The following is a 15,828-nucleotide window of genomic DNA, read 5'->3' as shown; positions in this document are numbered from 1 at the left end:
AAAGTGGATTAGTCATCGTGGGCTAGTTGAATGGCCCCCAAGGTCTCCCGATATGACCCCCTTAGACTTTTATCTTTGGGGTCATCTGAAGACAATTGTCTATGCTGTAAAGATACGAGATGTGCAGCACCTGAAACTACGGATACTGGAAGCCTGTGCTAGCATTTCTCCTGCGGTGTTGCCATCAGTGTGTGAAGAGTGGGAGAAGAGGGTTGCATTGACAATCCCACACAATGGGCAGCACATTGAACATTTTATAAGTAGTCAGAAACTTGTAATTCACTCATGAAAGAATAAAGTTACATTAAAACCAAGCACACCATTGTTTTTCTTGTGAAATTCCCAATAAGTTTGACGCCTCACATGACTCTCTTCCTATTGAAAAAACAAAAGTTGGATTCAAAATGGCCAACCTCAAAATGGCCTTCATGGTCACCACCCATCTTGAAAAGTTTCCCCCCTTACATATACTAATGTGCCACAAACAGGAAGTTAATATCACCAACCATTTCCATTCAATTAAGTTGTATCCATATAAATGGCCCACCCTGTATATTACTCATATGTTAAAGTTTTTTGTAAATGTATTTTATTATTTAGTAAAACAATTTTGAGTCATTCGTGAGGTATGCAGAAGTGAAGGGAGAGAGACTTCGGCTACGAGCACGGACCACCCAGCGGCTTTCCGATGGAAGATCACTGGCACAGTTATGAGGTAAACTGCAGCCTGCACACTCTACACGGATGCCACTGGATGCTACGTAAATACATTTCTGAGGATGCAGATAACGCATGCCTTGTAATATTTCAATATATAAATGTAAAACAGAAGTGTATTTGTGCAGTACCACCAAACAGTAGGAAAGGTTGAATTATAAGGGTGGGTGAGTGCAAACAGATTGCAAGAGAGATTTCCAGAGAGAAGGAGAAACTTGTGAAATATCATGTATGTAGAAATGGGAAGAGGCGAAGAAATGGGAAGAGTGTAAAAAATTGCTATGCACAGCAGAGGCTGTATTTGGGATTTTATCTGTAAATAGGTTAAAGAGGGGTTTTCATGTAGCAAAAGCTTTAACTGTATTCTATAGGTGACAAGTAACTACTAGAAGAGTTTACAGAAAGTAACAACATTAAAACAGGTGTGAGGTGGTTGGTCAAACAAAAGAGTACAAGGTGTTCTAGGTGTGGCGACAATCTGTTTGCAGGTGGTTCTGAAAGAAGTATGTTGCAGCAGTTGAAGAGGAACTGTACTGAAAATAACATAATGAATAAAATTGCTTCTTTTTTTACAATACAGTATTAATTTATAGATTATTTAGTCAGTGTTTGCCCATTGTAAAATTTTCCTCTCCCTGATTTACATTCTGAAATCTGTCACTGGTGGTGACATCTTCTCCCAGGTGATTTGTACAGAATGTTTGTTACTGAGTGTTCTATGCACAGAGGGAGATGTTGCGTGCTTGGCAGTTGGAAACTGCTGTTATTTCCCACAATGCAATGAGGCTCACAGGCAGCAACCTGTCAGGACCCTGGTCATGGCATCATACTGTGGGAGGGGTTTCACCACAATATCCGCCTCACAGACCCCAGATCTATTTGAAAAAAGGTAAATGCTTCTCTTAGGAAAGGGGGCATCAGCTACTGATTGGAATGAAGTTCAATCCTTGGTTAAAGTTCTCTTTAAGTGGGAATATGATAAAAGCATGTACTGGCATCTTAGCTGTATGCTGAGTAAGAAAAGAGCAAATCCAGGAGATGTCTTTAAGCTGAAGACAGCACAAGCTGGTGTGTCAATGTGAGGTCTGAATGAGACAGCAGAATCAAAAGTCATGGCTAAGCAACAGGCATGAGTGGCAGCAGTTAATGGTATGCTATAAATGGCAATTAGCATATCAGGCAGGCAAGTTGATTAAGAGGTGATGACAATTTCTGTTTTGTCTATGACAAGTTCAAGAAAGCAAAAGGACAAAAAAAACGAGATAGCCTTCAGACAATCAGGGACAGGAACATTACTGCTGCCAGGTCAGCAACAGAAAAATAAATGTAGCTACTATAAATGATACCGGCGGAAGCTGAATAAGCTGGCTGGGGCTATGGATGTAAAAAGATGTGATACAATAAGCACGTTTTGATGTTCTCCAGCAAAGATGGGGTGTGGGTAAGAGTTGGTAAAGCAGAGTGTGATGTTTAAAGAGAAACTCCGACCAAGAGTTGAACTTTATCCCAATCAGTAGCTGATACCCCCTTTTACATGACACATCTATTGCATTTCACAAACAGACCATCAGGGGGCGCTGTATGACTGATTTTGTGATGAAACCCCTCCCACAAGAAGCTCTGAGTACCGCGGTACTCTGGGCAAACTGCCACAATGTTCACAGACAGGAAATGGCTGTTTACAGCTGTCTCTAACAGCCAAAACAGCTAGAAACAGCTACATAACCTGCCCACAGTAAAAATGTCACCATGTGATAAATGTCAGAATGTAAATCTGGGAGAGGAAAGATTTTACAATGAGCAAACACTGACTAAATCATTTATACATAATAGTAAAAATGAAGCACTGTTTTTATTACATTATTTTCACTGGAGTTCCTCTTTAAGTTATTCCAGTAACATCAGATGAAAGCCAAGAGACTGCAACAGCCTGAATAGCTACACTGTAGAGAACCTGAAGTGGCAATGGATAGGTCAATAGTATCAAAAGCTGAGGACAGGTCATAACAAGACCTAGACCAAGTATAACTAGAATAGTTGTCCTGATATGAGACTCCATTTCCTTCAGAAATCAGGGCACAGTAACATGTAAAAAGTCAGCTGAGTAGGTACTATCCTTAAATCCTAATGACATATAGTAGAGTGTCATACATTATTCAGGATACCCCATTTTATATATTTATATAATGCTGCATATTAGCATATAACCTGCCCTCCCAGTGATGCGTAGCCTAGACAAATTTGTCACACAACCTTCTGCCCCAGAGCATTATGGGAAGCCAGATGTTTCTGCTCATTTCGGAACACACAACAAACAAACACTTATTTGGAGGTAAGCCGTCACTTACAAATTTTCTATTGCATTTTAAACATTTTATAATCATCAGGCGTTTCCTTTACCTGTGGCTTCCTGTCCCTTTAGTGCCCCATTCCTGACATTTTAACATCCCTGTCCCTACCCATGTAAAGTAAGGCTTAGTTCACATGGGCGACTGCTGGTGTTTGGGAATATCATTTACCAATGGGATTGATCAACACCCGCATTAAGGCGAATGGAAGCGTTCATCTCAATGCATTTACCGTTGTTTGCCAGTGATGGCGCAAATGTCATGATCGATCAGAATTGGCTCATGGGGCTCAAAATGCAATGTGATGATAAAATAACCGATGTCAGGCACTTTTCTGCTTGGTTGCAGAAAAGCGTTAAGCATTAGCTAAACCTGCCGCCCGCAGAAGCCCATGTGAATTGGCCCTAGTGCCGCTTTCAGTGGTAAGGTCTATAGTTCTAGTCAGTGCAGTGCAAGTTTTTGCCATTGTGCTCCCTGCCACTAGTCAGTCCCAGTCTTTCTTAAAGTGGTCAATGTTTGTCTGCAGTCACAAAAACACTGGTGAGACACAGAAACAAAGGGCCTTCAAATCTAGAGTGACTGTGCTTTGGCCACTTTTTTTGTTTTGGAAGGCAGCAAAAAAGAAGAGAGAAGCCCCCCCCCCCCCCCCCCAACCTGCTCTTGAAGTTTGACAGTGCTGAAGTAAATAAAGAGCAGGAATAAAGAGCAGGAAATGTAAATATTGTCAGGCATCTTCTGCAGCGCTTTACAGTGTTCATAATCAACTATAGTTCAGAGGCGCTCACTATCTAATCTAATCTCTGCCATACACATGCAATCTTAGAGGCTCTCCCAGCTGTTATCACAGAACATTCACACAGGAATTAAGGTCAGTGGTCAGTCTGTACAGGACCCTATAGATACACAGTTGTTTCCACAGTACAAGTGCAGAATTTACTGAAGACAATTTCAGGCTGGTTGACACTGGAAGCTATCTCATTTCTATGACAGGAGATACAATTAAACTATTTTTTTTTTGTGTGCTTCATAGCTCAGGGCTCCCTAGAGGTATTTCCCATAGTGGGTGGCACATAGCATACACACTGAACGTGAATGAAGTTTCAGGAAATGTTTTAATCCAGTTGCATATAAAGGCTGACTTCTTGTTAACGGCAATATATTTGATGAACTGTCACCAGATTATAATCATAGAGAAACACTGACACTTCTTTTTTTTAATATTTGAAGGTGAGGCCTTTTAAAATTCCTTAGTTTGAGGGCTGACACTTTACGGATTATGTATTAGCTACGCGAGCTCATCCTTTTATACATTTTGCTGTGGGCTAATATTTTAAATATCCTGTTTAATGTTATGGTATTTGTGTACAGACATATTATTTTCCTCATGCATGTCTACAGTCAGTTACCCCTGACATTAACTTGTTAGTCTTTGAAATTCCTTAAGCGATTACCTTTACATATACTAGCTAGTTCAGACAACCTCTGTAAACCCTCGTAATTCTGGCGTCTCTAGTCTCAGCGCTTTGTTGCTGTGCTTTATCAACCAAGGAAATAAAGAGACAGTGTTTGGGTGATGAGTACAAAGCTTAGGATTAAAGGAACGCCAAGCATAGCCACACCGGTGACTATTTTCTATATTTTTAGGGGCCTATTTCTAAATGTATGATAAACTAGACCAGTGATGGCTAACCTTTCAGAGGCCGATTGCCCAAACTGCGACCTAACACCGACTTATTTACCTCCGAGTGCCAATGGGGGGGCGGGGATGCGGCGCATGGGTGTGCAGAAACTGTATGATGCTATCAGTGGCGTAGCTACAAACCTCTGGGCCCCGATGCGGAATCTGGATGTGGGCCCCCCCCACGGCAACATCAGCCCCCCTCCCCCGGCAACACCCGATGCACACACGTAACCGAATCCCTATAGCCAGCTATAGGTCCCCCCAGTATAGGTAGCCAGGCATAGGTAAGCCAGTATAGTTGCCCCCGGTATAGGTTAGCCAGGTAGGTGTCTCCAGCATAGGTAGCCAGTATAGTTGCCCCCAGTATAGGTTAGATAGGCAGGTGACCACGGTATAAGTTAGATAAGTTAGACAGGTGCCCCCAGTACAGATTAGCTAGGTGGGTGTCTCTAATATAGGTAGCCAGAATAGTTGCCCCCAGCATAGGTTAGATAGGTAGGTGCCCCCAGTATAGGTTAGTCAGGTAGGTGCCTCCAATATAGGTAGCCAGTATAGTTGCCACCTGTATAGGCTAGCTAGGTGCCCCAAATACAGGTTAGACAAGTAAGTGCCCCCAGGTTAGATAGGTAGGTGCCCCCCAGTATAGGTTAGATTAGGTAGCTGCCCCCCAGTATAGGTTAGATGAGGTAGGTGCCCCCCAGTATAGGTTAGGTAGCTGCCCCCCAGGATAGATTAGGTAGCTTTCCCCCAGGATAGGTTAGATTAGGTAGCTGCCCCCAGGATAGGTTAGAGTAGGTAGCTGCCCCCCAGGATAGGTTAGAGTAGGTAGCTGCCCCCCAGGATAGGTTAGAGTAGGTAGCTGCCTCCCAGGATAGGTTAGAGTAGGTAGCTGCCCCCCAGGATAGGTTAGGTAGCTGCCCCCCAGGATAGGTTAGATTAGGTAGCTGCCCCCCCAGTATAGGTTAGATTAGGTAGCTGCACCCCAGTATAGGTTAGATGAGGTAGGTGCCCCCCAGTATAGGTTAGGTTAGGTAGCTGCCCCCCAGGATAGATTAGGTAGCTTTCCCCCAGGATAGGTTAGAGTAGGTAGCTGCCCCCCAGGATAGGTTAGAGTAGGTAGCTGCCCCCCAGGATAGGTTAGAGTAGGTAGCTGCCCCCCAGGATAGGTTAGAGTAGGTAGCTGCCCCCCAGGATAGGTTAGGTAGCTGCCCCCCAGGATAGGTTAGAAAGCTGCCCCCCAGGATAGGTTAGATTAGGTAGCTGCCCCCCAGGATAGGTTAGGTAGGTAGCTGCCCCCCCCCCCCAGGATAGGTTAGGTGGGTAGCTGCCCCCCAGGATAGGTTAGATGGGTAGCTGCCCCCCAGGATAGGTTAGGTGGGTAGCTCCCCCCCCCAGGATAGATTAGGTAGGTAGCTGCCCCCCAGGATAGGTTAGGTGGGTAGCTTCCCCCCCCCAGGATAGATTAGGTAGGTAGCTGCCCCCCAGGATAGGTTAGGTAGGTAGCTGCCCCCCCAGGATAGGTTAGGTAGGTAGCTGCCCCCCAGGATAGGTTAGGTAGGTAGCTGCCCCCCAGGATAGGTTAGGTAGGTAGCTGCCCCCCCAGGATAGGTTAGGTAGGTAGCTGCCCCCCAGGATAGGTTAGGTAGGTAGCTGCCCCCCAGGATAGGTTAGGTAGGTAGCTGCCCCCCCAGGATAGGTTAGGTAGGTAGCTGCCCCCCCAGGATAGGTTAGGTAGGTAGCTGCCCTGCCAGGATAGGTTAGGTAGGTAGCTGCCCCCCCAAGATAGGTTAGGTAGCTGCCCCCCCAGGATAAGTTAGGTAGGTAGCTGCCCCCCCAGGATAGGCTAGGTAGGTAGCTGCCCCCCCAGGATAGGTAGATTAGGTAGCTGCCCCCCCCCCCAGGATAGGTTAGATTAGGTAGCTGCCCCCCCAGGATAGGTTAGGTAGGTAGGTGCCCCCGCCCCCCCATAATGAAGGGGGGAGCCGCAGCTTCGGGGAGAGCAGCCCGACCTCTCCCTCCCTTCCTCTCCCCGGCCCCCCCCCCACCCCCTTCAGATGCAGAGTGTGCGGCGCACGGAAGCGCTGTAGGCAGAACTCACCTCCGTCCCTGCGCCGCTGATCTCTCCTCCCGCTGTATAGACAGTGGCGTAGCTACAAACCTCTGGGCCCCGATGCGGAATCTGGATGTGGGCCCCCCCCACGGCAACATCAGCCCCCCTCCCCCGGCAACACCCGACGCACACACATATCCGAATCCCTATAGCCAGCTATAGGTCCCCCCAGTATAGGTAGCCAGGCATAGGTAAGCCAGTATAGTTGCCCCCGGTATAGGTTAGCCAGGTAGGTGTCTCCAGCATAGGTAGCCAGTATAGTTGCCCCCAGTATAGGTTAGATAGGCAGGTGACCGCGGTATAAGTTAGATAAGTTAGACAGGTGCCCCCAGTACAGATTAGCTAGGTGGGTGCCTCTAATATAGGTAGCCAGAATAGTTGCCCCCAGCATAGGTTAGATAGGTAGGTGCCCCCAGTATAGGTTAGTTAGGTAGGTGCCTCCAATATAGGTAGCCAGTATAGTTGCCACCTGTATAGGCTAGCTAGGTGCCCCGAATACAGGTTAGACAAGTAAGTGCCCCCAGGTTAGATAGGTAGGTGCCCCCCAGTATAGGTTAGATTAGGTAGCTGCCCCCCAGTATAGGTTAGATGAGGTAGGTGCCCCCCAGTATAGGTTAGGTTAGGTAGCTGCCCCCCAGGATAGATTAGGTAGCTTTCCCCCAGGATAGGTTAGATTAGGTAGCTGCCCCCAGGATAGGTTAGAGTAGGTAGCTGCCCCCCAGGATAGGTTAGAGTAGGTAGCTGCCCACTAGGATAGGTTAGAGTAGGTAGCTGCCCCCCAGGATAGGTTAGGTAGCTGCCCCCCAGGATAGGTTAGCTTAGGTAGCTGCCCCCCAGGATAGGTTAGATTAGGTAGCTCCCCCCCAGTATAGGTTAGATTAGGTAGGTGCCCCCCAGTATAGGTTAGGTTAGGTAGCTGCCCCCCAGGATAGATTAGGTAGCTTTCCCCCAGGATAGGTTAGATTAGGTAGCTGCCCCCAGGATAGGTTAGAGTAGGTAGCTGCCCCCCAGGATAGGTTAGAGTAGGTAGCTGCCCCCCAGGATAAATTAGAGTAGGTAGCTGCCCCCCAGGATAGGTTAGGTAGCTGCCCCCAGGATAGGTTAGGTAGCTGCCCCCCCAGGATAGGTTAGATTAGGTAGCTGCCCCCCAGAATAGGTTAGATTAGGTAGCTGCCCCCCAGGATAGGTTAGGTAGGTAGCTCCCCCCCCCCCCAGGATAGGTTAGGTGGGTAGCTGCCCCCCCCCAGGATAGATTAGGTAGGTAGCTGCCCCCCAGGATAGGTTAGGTAGGTAGCTTCCCCCCCAGGATAGATTAGGTAGGTAGCTGCCCCCCAGGATAGGTTAGGTAGGTAGCTTCCCCCCCAGGATAGGTTAGGTAGGTAGCTGCCCCCCCCCCCCCAGGTTAGGTAGGTAGCTGCCACCCCCAGGATAGGTTAGGTAGCTGACCCCCCAGGATAGGTTAGGTAGGTAGCTGCCCCCCCAGGATAGGTTAGGTAGGTAGCTGCCCCCCCAGGATAGAATAGGTAGCTGCCCCCCCAGGATAGGTTAGATTAGGTAGCTGCCCCCCCCCCCCAGGATAGGTTATATTAGGTAGCTGCCCCCCCAGGATAGGTTAGGTAGGTAGCTGCCCCACAGCATAGGGTGGGTGGGTAGGTAGGTAGGTGCCCCCCCCCATAATGAAGGGGGGAGCCGCAGCTCCGGGGAGGGCATCCCGACCTCTCCCTCCCTCCCTCCCTTCCTCTCCCCGGGCCCCCCCCTTCAGATGCAGAGTGCGCGGCGCACGGAAGCGCTGTAGGCAGAACTTACCTCGGTCCCTGCGCCGCTGATCTCTCCTCCCGCTGTATAGATATTGTTACACACTGCTTCCTGTTTAGCCGGAAGCAGTGTGTAACAGCATCTATACAGCGGGAGGAGATCAGCGGTACTGGAGCCACGGCGACCGTTGCGACCACAGGCCCTACGCCCCTGGATGCTATTTATACCCGCCGTAACCACCAAAGCAGCAAATATAGCCAACTATGACCATTAACGGCTCATTCACACTATGTGCTGCGCTGTCAGTTTTGACACAACGCACATAATGTAAGATTTATATGGTAACATGAAAGTCAATAGACTTCCATGTTACCATTCACACTACAGGTGTGCGTTCCCATGCGTTACGTTGTAACGCATCTGGGAACATTTTAACGCACAACGTATACGTTTCCTCGATGGGTACAGCTGCCGACGTCCACGCTTTAGCGCACCACAACGTGCATTCCGTGCGGTCCCTGTGCGTTGGCAGCGCATGCATGAAATTGCATTCGTGAATACGTTCTGTAGTGTGAATGAGCCCTTAATAATAAATGCAGCAACAGTTACCCCAGACACCAGAAAATAAACGCAATGTGTGCAACATTTCAGCAGAAAATCTTGCAATGTGGGCCACATTTCACCAGAAAACAAACGCAGTGGGCCACATTTCACCAGAAAACAAACGCAGCGGGCAGCATTTCACCAGAAAACAAACGCAGTGGGCCACATTTCACCAGAAAACAAACGCAGTGGGCCACATTTCACCAGAAAACAAATGCAGCGGGCAGCATTTCACCAGAAAATAAACGCAGTGGGCCACATTTCACCAGAAAACAAACACAACGGGCAGCATTTCTCCAGAAAATAAACGCAGTGGGACACATTTCACCAGAAAATAAACGCAGTGGGCAGCATTTCACCAGAAAATAAACGCAGTGGGCCACATTTCACCAGAAAACAAACGCAGCGGGCAGCATTTCACCAGAAAATAAACGCAGTGGGCCACATTTCACCAGAAAACAAACGCAACGGGCAGCATTTCCCCAGAAAACAAACGCAGCGGGCAGCATTTCACTAGAAAACAAATGCAGCGGACAGCATTTCACCAGAAAACAGACACAGTGGGCCACATTTCACCAGAAAATAAACGCAGCGGGCAGCATTTCACCAGAAAATAAACGCAGTGGGCAGCATTTCACCAGAAAACAGACACAGTGGGCCACATTTCACCAGAAAACAAACGCAGCGGGCAGCATTTCACCAGAAAATAAACGCAGTGGGCCACATTTCACCAGAAAACAAACGCAGCGGGCAGCATTTCACCAGAAAACAAACGCAGCGGGCAGCATTTCACTAGAAAACAAATGCAGCGGACAGCATTTCACCAGAAAACAGACACAGTGGGCCACATTTCACCAGAAAATAAACGCAGTGGGCCACATTTCACCGGAAAATAAACGCAGCAGGCAGCATTTCACCAGAAAACAGACGTAGTGGGCCACATTTCACCAGAAAATAAACGCAGTGGGCCACATTTCACCAGAAAATAAACGCAGTGGGCCACAATTCACCAGAAAACAAACACAGCGGGCAGCATTTCACCAGAAAACAAACGCAGCGGGCAGCATTTCACCAGAAAACAAACGCAGTGGGCCACAATTCACCAGAAAACAAACGCAGTGGGCCACAATTCACCAGAAAACAAACACAGCGGGCAGCATTTCACCAGAAAACAAACGCAGCGGGCAGCATTTCACCAGAAAACAAACGCAGTGGGCCACAATTCACCAGAAAACAAACGCAGTGGGCCACAATTCACCAGAAAACAAACGCAGTGGGCCACAATTCACCAGAAAACAAACACAGCGGGCAGCATTTCACCAGAAAACAAACGCAGCGGGCAACATTTCACCAGAAAACAAACGCAGTGGGCCACAATTCACCAGAAAACAAACGCAGTGGGCCACAATTCACCAGAAAACAAACGCAGTGGGCAGCATTTCACCAGAAAACAGACGCAGTGGGCTACATTTCACCAGAAAATAAAGGCAGTGGGCCACATTTCACCAGAAAACAAACGCAGTGGGCCACATTTCACCAGAAAACAAACGCAGCGGGCAGCATTTCACCAGAAGACAAACGCAGCGGGCAGCATTTCACCAGAAAACAAACGCAGAGGGCCACAATTCACCAGAAAACAAACGCAGTGGGCAGCATTTCACCAGAAAACAGACGCAGTGGGCAGCATTTCACCAGAAAACAAACGCAGTGGGCCACATTTCACCAGAAAACAAACGCAGTGGGCCACATTTCACCGGAAAATAAACGCAGTGGGCAGCATTTCACCAGAAAACAGACGCAGTGGGCTACATTTCACCAGAAAATAAACGCAGTGGGCCACATTTCACCAGAAAACAAACGCAGTGGGCCACATTTCACCAGAAAACAAATGCAGTGGGCCACATTTCACCAGAAAACAAACGCAGCGGGCAGCATTTCACCAGAAGACAAACGCAGCGGGCAGCATTTCACCAGAAAACAAACGCAATGGGCCACAATTCACCAGAAAACAAACGCAGTGGGCCACAATTCACCAGAAAACAAATGCAGTGGGCCACATTTCACCAGAAAACAAACGCAGCAGGCAGCATTTCACCAGAAAACAAACGCAGCGGGCAGCATTTCACCAGAAAACAAATGCAGTGGGCCACATTTCACCAGAAAACAAACGCAGCGGGCCACAATTCACCAGAAAACAAACGCAGTGGGCAGAATTTCACAGTAAATAAACACAATGTGGGAAACATAGCATTTAGCAGAAAATAACACAGTGGGCCGCATTTCACCTGCAAAAAAAGTAATGTACTCACCTGACAGAAGTCTTCTCTCTCTGCTGGGCTCTGGCGCGCATCTCCCCTGGACGTTCCTTCTGCAGCTGAGTCTCCCGCGCTGCCGCTGACAGGCAGAGTGCAGGGCTACGGGAAGATGGCGCCCGAAGCCCTGTACTGGAGACAAATAGTCTCCAGTACAGGGCTTCGGCGGCCATCTTGCCGTAGCCCTGGTCTGCCTCCCGGGAGACTGCGGGGCTGCGGGCTATGAACTGGCACGGCGGCGTCTAATAGACGCTGCGGCCAGTTCATAAGCAGCGGTGGCGTGCCAGCAAATTAGGCTACGCGTGCCGGGCCCGGCACGCGTGCCATAGGTTCGCCACCACTGAACTAGACCCATCTCACCACACTGTGCATTTCAAATATCTACATTATATTCATAAAGGATTATTTTTTTTCACTTATTATTATTCATAATTTATATATATTTTTGTCGTATATTTTTAATACATTTTTCTTGAATTTTTAATAGAAAATACATAACAATACAAAGAGTCATTGCTCCAAAACAGGTGTACATCAGTATGCAGTTGATCCCGCACATGGGACTCATCTTTCTAAATACAGAAAGAGGAACATGCCTCATGTACCAGGTTCGCTGACTCTGCTTTATCAATATTAACCTTTTGTAATGCGTATTTTACATAAACCCCCACATACTGCTCCTAACTGCTCTGGAGTTCAACTGGGGTGCCAACTAGTCCAAAATAGTCACTTTCTCAAGTTGCAATAGTAAAGTTATCATGCAGCTCCCTATTCTTGATATAAAGGAATACCCAACCTAATATTTTTTTTTGTATAAAGGGGGGCCAAGTTTTTCAAATGTAGCTATTGCATCCTCAAGGATTACCTTAATTTTGTCAAAAACCAATGTTTGTCTGAGGTTGTTTTTGGACTCTTCTAAAATTAGCGCCAATGCTTTCCAGGTCGAAGTAACTGCCAGTTTTTGCAGCAGTGAAAATGCTAGTGATAAGATTAAACTGTATATTTGTTATACCTTGTCATCTACCCAGTAACGCTTTTACTTGGTGCTTAGGGATGGGATGTCCTAGAACTATATAAGTCATTTGATAGACTCTACCCCATAACCTTTTTTGCCTTAATACAGTCCCATCAAATGTGCAGAAAAGTGCCCACCCCGGAGCAAATTCTTAGACATCTATTAGAATTAAAACAAAGCATGCAATTTTGTCTGGGGTCAGATGCCACTGCATCATGCCTGTGTAATTAAATTTACGGTATCTGCATTAGAATTACTAGAACTAGATGCAACTGTTCTCCAGAGCTAACCAGGCTCCTCCACTTCAAACCAGGTTGCAATACCACCTAATATAACGGAGTTTGCACCCATATAGCTTTTTTGTTATACTTTGTTATACTGCTGCAAACTATTTCTGTTTCGATAGTTTTTATTGAAAAAAAAAATTGTTTTACAAACATTAACAAATGTAAAAGTGCAGCCAAATTCACACTTAGGGCCTGTACACACTGCTGCGCTTGCACTGGGTTTTTAAAATCGCATTAAATTTTTTAAATCGCAAAGCCTTCACGAAACAGAAAAATTGCATCACACCAGCCTGTACAGGTCTTAACGATTTTCATGATTTCTCAAAAGACCTGTAATTAAAAAACGCATGCGATTTTAAAAGCGCAGTGCAAATGCAGCAGTGTGTACACACCCATACTATGTCAGTCAAAAACATTGAAAGGTTAAAAATCATACTTTGTATACAAAAATACAAGCAAGCCATGGCTGCCCAGACATAACTGCCTGAGAAATTAGGTAAAGAACCCAGGGTCATCTAGGATTTGCCCTTCTCATAAGACAATCGGAGTATAGATCAGATATTATAATCATAGCTAAATATTAAAGGTTACCCGAAGTGACATGTGACATGATGAGATAGACCTGTGTATGTGCAGTGCCTAGCACACAAATAACTATGCTGGGTTTCTTTTTTTTTCTTTTTCTGCTTGGAAGAGTTAAATATCAGGTATGTAAGTGGCAGACTCAGGCAGGAAGTGACTACAGTGTGATCCTCACTGATAAGAAATTCCCCTTTTTATCTCTTTCTTACCCTCAGAAGCCATTTTCTGCTAGGAAAGTGTTTTATAGTTGGAATTTCTTATCAGTGAGGGCCACACTGTAGTCACTTCCAGTCTGAGTCAGGACTGAGTCAGCCACTTACATACCTGATATTTAACTCATTCAGACAGAGAAAGAAAAAAAAGAACACATCATAGTTATTTGTGTGCTAGGCATGGTACATACACGTCTATCTCATCATGTCACTTCGAGTATCCTTTAATATAAGCTGGATACTAGCCTAGAAGCTATGAAACAACACAATCTGCTTTAACCTATTTTGGATCGCAAGACTCTGGCCCCTTAAGGACCAGAGCTCGAACACAAGGAATCCAGTGCAAGAGATTTGGGCGTAGCTGGTGCCACTATAGACCGTAATAAGAATTACGGCTATAGGAGCGCTCAGTAAGTAACTTTGGCGCCGTCAAAAGAAGGAGCTGAAGTCACCTTTAAAACACTGTAATTCCGCCGCCACCAATAGCTGGAAGCCAAATTACATTGTTCCCCACTATCCACGTTGACCTGGAGGGGGAACAGTAATTAACGCCACCAGGACTTGTCCAGCAGCAGGATAAGCTATATACAATAATACAATACAATAACATTTCTATAGCGCTTTTCTCCCAAAGGACTCAAATCGCTTAGGCTCTCTCAGATTCAGTAATTGGTAGTAGGATGAAGTATTCACACAACAAAAGTTATTTCTGCAAATGCCAAACTGAACAGGTGGGTTTTCAGTCTGGATTTAAACACGGCCAGGGATGGAGCTGTCCTGATCTGTTGAGGTAAGGAGTTCCAAAACGTAGGGGCAGCATGACAGAAGGCTCTGGGACCAAAAGTTTCCAAATGGACTCTGGGTATGACTAGATTATTAGAACCTGTGGATCTGAGAATGTGGGGATTGCTACGCAGCTGCAACATATCTTTCATGTATTCAGGACCTAGATTATTCAGGGATTTAAGTGTCAGTAGGCCGATCTTGAATAGGACCCTCCATTCTATAGGTAGCCAGTGAAGGGAGTGCAGGACTGGCGTTATGTGGCAGTGACGGGGTTTGTTGGTTAGCAGTCTGGCAGCAGTATTCTGTATCAGCTGTAGGCGGTACAAGACCTTTTTTGGAAGGCCAGTGTAGAGAGCATTACAGTAGTCCAGTCGGGATGTGATGAAGGCATGGACTAAGGTTGGCAGATCTTCTGAGGGGATGAGGTGCTTGATTTTTGCAATGTTCTACAGGTGAAAATAGGATGATTTCACCACAGCAGAGATTTGAGTTCTGAAGTTTAAGTCCCCATCAATTAGAACTCCCAGGCTACGCACATGATTAGAGCTGCGGATCCGTGCCTCCTATTCCCAGTGGTGAAGACTGCAAGTTAAGTTGTTTTGTTATCATGCTCTGCCCTCCGGTCAGAAGGACTTCAGTTTTGTCTGCATTTAGTTTCAGCCAGTTGTCATTCATCCATTGCTGTAGTTCACGTAAGCAGGCATTTATAATTCGAGTTGGGTCTGTCACACCAGGCTTGAAGGAAAGATATAGTTGGGTGTCGTCTGCATAGCAGTGGTATGTCAGGCCATGTTTTTGGATTAGTTTTCCAAGCGGTATCATGTAAATCGTGAAAAGCAGGGGAGAGAGGATTGAGCCCTGGGGCACCCCATATTTAAGTGATACAGGGGTGGACAGGAAGGGGCCCATAGATACTTTGTGGGTTCTGCCACTCAAGAAGGATTGGAACCACTGAAGAACTATGCCATCAATGCCGCAGTATTCCTGTAGCCTGTTTATCAAGATGTCATGGTCAACTGTATCAAAGGCTGCAGAAAGGTATGAGGTAGTAGTAGTATGAGGATCGAGCACTCTCCTCTGTCTCTTGCCATGAGCAGGTGGTTGCATATTTGGATGAGGGCAGTTTCAGTGCTGTGGTGTTTCCTGAAGCCAGACTGGAATGGGTCATAACTGTTGTTTTGTAGGATTTTGGCTTCTAGCTGGAGGTAGACAGCTTTTTCAATTAGCTTGCCCAGAAAGGGGAGGTTAGAGACAGGTCTGTAGCTGGTCATTGCATCAGGGTCCAGGGAGGGTTTTTTGAGGAGAGGCCTGATGATTGCTTCCTTCAGTAAAGCAGGAAATATCCGTGATTGTAAGGAACAGTTAACAATTTTGAGGAATACCGGTACGAACAGGTCGGGGCAGTTCAACATGAACTGTG

General features: G+C 46.6%; 1 protein-coding gene across 8 annotated transcripts in view; it reads right to left on the bottom strand.

Moving 5' to 3' along the window:
• AOPEP (aminopeptidase O (putative)) overlaps window positions 1-15,828 on the bottom strand; it is a 539,579-nt gene that overhangs the window by 436,575 nt on the left and 87,176 nt on the right. The gene's annotated exons all lie outside the window — the stretch shown is intronic.

Source organism: Hyperolius riggenbachi, chromosome 1 (genome assembly GCF_040937935.1).
Source record: "Hyperolius riggenbachi isolate aHypRig1 chromosome 1, aHypRig1.pri, whole genome shotgun sequence".
Classification (NCBI taxonomy): Eukaryota; Metazoa; Chordata; class Amphibia; order Anura; family Hyperoliidae; genus Hyperolius; species Hyperolius riggenbachi.
This window is presented reverse-complemented; position numbering and strand designations above follow the sequence as displayed.